The sequence below is a fragment of the Lichenostomus cassidix genome, chromosome 4 (genome assembly GCF_008360975.1).
Source record: "Lichenostomus cassidix isolate B80296 chromosome 4, HeHo_3.0, whole genome shotgun sequence".
Taxonomy (NCBI): domain Eukaryota; kingdom Metazoa; phylum Chordata; class Aves; order Passeriformes; family Meliphagidae; genus Lichenostomus; species Lichenostomus cassidix.
The window spans coordinates 70,801,389-70,806,185 of NC_139484.1; the positions used below are offsets into that span (position 1 = coordinate 70,801,389).

General features: G+C 39.3%; 1 non-coding gene across 1 annotated transcript; it reads left to right on the forward strand.

Moving 5' to 3' along the window:
• Window positions 1–3,834: 3,834 nt before the first annotated feature.
• LOC146438815 (U5 spliceosomal RNA) lies at window positions 3,835–3,902 on the forward strand. The gene has a single exon (XR_014852126.1). It is a non-coding gene; the product is annotated as a U5 spliceosomal RNA (small nuclear RNA).
• The last annotated feature ends 895 nt before the right edge of the window (window positions 3,903–4,797 follow it).

Here is a 4,797-nt window from a genome sequence, read left to right on the forward strand (position 1 = left end):
CAAAGACTTAGCCATGTTCCTTAATTTAAACATGAGATCTGTCCCACTGAGCCCAGAGGATTAGCATTAGGCACATGTGTATATCTTAGCACTTTCAGAACCCAAATAACATTTGTTTTTTTATATTTCTGAACCTAAAGGAACTGATCTGGTGATAATTAGACTCTAAGCAGTTAGTTTCAAAGTGCATTGCTGATTACAAGAGTTTCATCCTGGGGCAGAGTTCTGAGTAGGGACTTAGAAAGTCTGAGTCAAGACCTGCCTCTTTCACAGCCTCATGAAATAGGTTGGAATAAATCACTGCATTTCAAATAGACCCAAAGTTGTTCATCTTCCTAACTCCCTGGTTTAAAATGTCTCAGATTTAGGTGCCCTGATGTGCTTGCACATATACAGACAAAAAACCTTTAGCTGATTGCAATAAGAGAGGGTTCTACTCCTGTAAACAGTGAAGGTGCAACATCAACCCATGGTGTTCCTGTGCATGTACACAAGCCTCAGTATCTTGTGTATCCCAGAACAGGACTCACTGCTTTTCCATGTAAAGTTTCTTGCAAACATGGTCTTTTTACTGGTGGCACTGATTACTTTTTAGTCAGGCCACTAGGTGCTGTGGTCATGCAAATTCATAACAAAAAATATAGAAGAATAATGGCAAAATCAATATTTAGCTACTGTTTAAACATATTCTTGTAAGTATGTAGAAGCTATGCTCTACAGCTGCCTACATTAATATATATTCAGCAGTACTGATGTAATTATACCATTTGTATTCCAGAGAAATATGGGAGTCTACAGCAAAGTTTCCTGTGTTCTCCTCACATATCTCTTCAGCTGAACATGAGTCAGACCTGCACTGCTTATTAGAATATTATTAGCATAAGTTGTTTTAGTAAAGTAGTAAATAATTCATAAGGAAATCTGCAAAAGCAAATATGTTTGTCATTTTCCCCATTTTCATTTGGTTTGAAGAGCATTGTTCACTTTCGTCAAATATTTGCTTTAAAAATGTGGCAACAGTACATTGTTTTCCACTCCAGATGGCCTGTGCATTTTTTGCTTTCCCCAGTAAAACATCTGAAAGTTGGTGCCATGGTGAAAGCAAGGAAAATGTATAGACAACTAAGGTTCTTAATCTGCTCTTAAAAGACAGCAGGGCATATGAGATGGCATGGATCTCAGTTTGCACATACCAGAGGCCAGGTGCAAGGTGTTTAAACAGCTAATTTCCACTGAAGGTTTGTTATATGCCTGCACCCTCTTTAAATAGAAACAGCACAGTGGCACCTATGCTGCAGTCCACAAAGTGATGAAAGTCAGGATGAAGTCCCCACTGCAGTGGGCACTATAAAAAATAAAAGGAGACACTTCACCAGGGTGTTTACAGACTTATCCTCCTTTTAGTTCCATTTCTGTTGGTACTAAATATTCCAGGCAGGGACACAGCTATGGAATAAACACTGTAATGACAATATAGAAGAGGTTTGGACCCTCTAATGGTATCATAGCCCTTTTTATAGAGTTTGAAAAGGTTATAGTATTTCCAAAGAGTAGGGATGCCTCCAGACCACTGAGTTTGACAGCTTAACATATGCCCAGACCACCTGCAAACCCCACACAGCATGTCATCCTTCCGGGAAGAAAGAGACAAGTGGCACAAGCAAATCTTAAGCAGGCACAGTGTGAGCAGATGGTGTTAATTCCAAAGTCAACTCATGCACCTAAATTTGGTTCCTCTCAGGAGGGACAAACACACAAGATGGTAGTGTGAGTTTGAACTGTCACTTCCTAGAGCTGGTGTGCCCAAACAGGAATGAACCTTTCAGATGTTGTTTGAAATGTCAAGTTCAACTACACCAGGGTTAAAGCCTGCCATAACTGAATTCAGGTCAAAGCTAGAAGAAGGATTTGTTCTACCAGTGAAACAACTACTTTCAGGTTGACTTTTATGTACCAAATCCTCACAGACAACAGGAACACCAAGGGTTTGAGGGGAGAAGGAAAAATAAAGTCAGCATTTTGAAAGACTTATGTTCATACTGCATCTGAGAGTAAACTTTTAAATGTTAATAAAGAGAAAATAGCTAATTGGAAAGCATTTATTGACCAAAGAGATATTTCTGTAATTTGAGGAGTTTAAAAGTAGCCAAGGACTTCAGTAGTCAAGGGATGACTTGTCTCTGCTTTTAGCAGGTGAGAAGGTAAGCCCATCTTAGGCCAGGTGCCCAAGCTCTCATGGTAATGAACAAGGAAAGAAGTGTCTCCAGAGACAATTCACTTCACCTGAGACATGAATTTGGACCCACTCCTCCTGATAAAGTTTGTCTCCTTCTGTTGACTCTGGAAGGGAACCAAAGTACAGTCTTGTTTGAGAAGTTAGCTTTTACATGGCCAAAACCAAGTAATTCTACTGTCTGCAAAAAAAAATTATATTCTAATTAATAAACTAGGATTTTTAAAATACAATTGATTTTCTGGTATGTTCTCTAGTGAAGCCTCACGTGTGTCTGATCAAATCTTCATGACGTGAAATCTTTACAGCTTCTCTTCCGTTGTAAGTTTGTACAGCACACTGCAAGGCACCAAGCACACTGCCATCAGACAAATAAAAAGAATAATAAAGCTCAATCATGCTTGTATATATAGAAGGCCAATCAATGTAAACACAGGGTCTCTCTAAACAGAAGAAAAGCGGAAGCCAGATGGCATGAAATCATTGATAGCTGTTTCATAAACTTTTCCTGCAATCAAATCTAATTGAAATAACACTAGATTGTAGGCTTGAGCAGGTGGGCAGCACACACAGCTGTTTCTGCTAGATGATTTCCAAAGAATACATACATAAAACATTTCACAGGGACTGACATACGGCAAAAAAGGGTTACCCCAGATGGAATGCTCTCTTTCAGGCTTTATTTCACTGACACATTTCTGAAGCCTGGCTCTTTAAAAATATGGGCAAAAGTGTTTTTCTGGAATAGTAGAACCAATTACAGCCATATACAATGCTGTTGTGAGCTATGGCCTGGTGTTGAAGTGTCTTCAATGCCAATTTGTATTTGAAGGCAAGGAAGAGCAGAGGGGGACCTCCTAGTGTCTGGTTTATTGCTTTGCAGTGAGGTAGAGGGAGTGTAACTAAATCACTTCTGACAGATATTTCTGTTTCACAGGAATTTGCCAAGAAAAGATTTGATCAGTTTCCTCAGTAGTATATTCCAGTTTTCCCTACACTTACAGCCAGATCTTTTCCTAACCTCTAATCCACTTTTAAACACAATTAAACTAATGGCCATACATGGTCAAGGAGAGGAAACAGTAAATGTCTTTTTCTGTTTTAATCTTTTATATATTGCTGTATTTACAATGTTCTCCCTCCTCTTTTTGTCCTTTTCTGTAGACAAATATCCCATGGCAGAATTCCTCAAGACTCACAAATGAACCTAGAAGGATCAGGTAAGTCTTTGCAGTGAGGTCCAGCACCTGAAGTAGGCCTGATATTTTGGAATCAATTTTACTTTGAACTTTTGTTTGCATTGGAAACTAAGACTCAAAACAAAATACTGAGAAAGGAAGGAAAATGGAAAAGAGCACCTTATGTGGATAAATGAGAGCCTGAAATAAATGAACTGTGTAGGTCCACTGCCTAGTGCATTCTGGCTAGATGATATAACAAAGCTTCTACTCTTCATTAGCTTTAAATAATACAAAAAGATTTACATGTTTTTTCTATCACTATTTATACCACAATCAGTGTATTTAACACTTCCATCTAAAGGATTCAAATCTGCCACGGTATCACTTAGAGCAATCCAGAAGTGATGGCGTAAGTGAATCTGGTTTCTCTTCAGGTTCTATAAATCTCTTGCCTTTTACTAAAGATTTCCATGAAGAGGGACAATTTATTTATAGCAGTGCTTAAAGGGGGCCTCCAGAAAAGATAGGGAGGCATTCTATCAGGAAATGTAGTGATAGCATGAGGGGTAATGGTTTTAAAATGAAAGATAGTAGATTTAGATCAGATATTAAGAATAAATTCTTTACTGTGAGGGTGGTGAGATACTGGCACAGGTTGCCCAGAGAAGCTGTGGATGCTCCATTCCTGGAAACATTCAAGAGTAGGCTGAATGGGGCTTTGAGCAAACTGCTCTACTGAAAGGTGTCCCTGCCCATGGCAGGGGATTTTGAACTAAATGGTCTTTATGGTCCCTTCCAACCCAAAACATTCTATGATTCTGAGAATATAATTACATGTAAACTATGCTTTTTAAAAATGGTGATCTCTTGTAATGCATTAATCTTTCTGGATACATCTTTGAAAATGTTAATTCTGAGGTTAATGGCAGGCAGCCTTCCTTCCCCATCCCCAGTACATTAGAAATATAACATATATTAGTAGTATATTAGTGAGTCCAGGAGTAGAGGAGGGAGAGGAAACATCATTATAGCATTACAGAAATCCTTGTCAGAAAGTCCTGGCCTGCAGAGGTGTCCTAGGGAAGTGCCACCCTGTGGTCATCTTCCTTAGAGGTTTGGCTGCCCCTGCCAGAGACTGGGCATGGTGCAACACAGACCCTTGCTCGTCATGCAGTTGCAGTTACAACCTTTCATTTCTTCAGAAATGAGGTGCAGTTCTCAAGGGAAAACCCACACTCTGGAGAGAGAGAGAGAGAGCAGGAAAAATCATCAGTAGCCCTAAGTAGTGGGAGCAACTGTTTGCAAAAGGCAGTGAGAATCAAGCCCTGGGGTGATATGACTCTGCAAGAAATAAATGAGTGTGAAGCAAATGCTTTCAAAAGA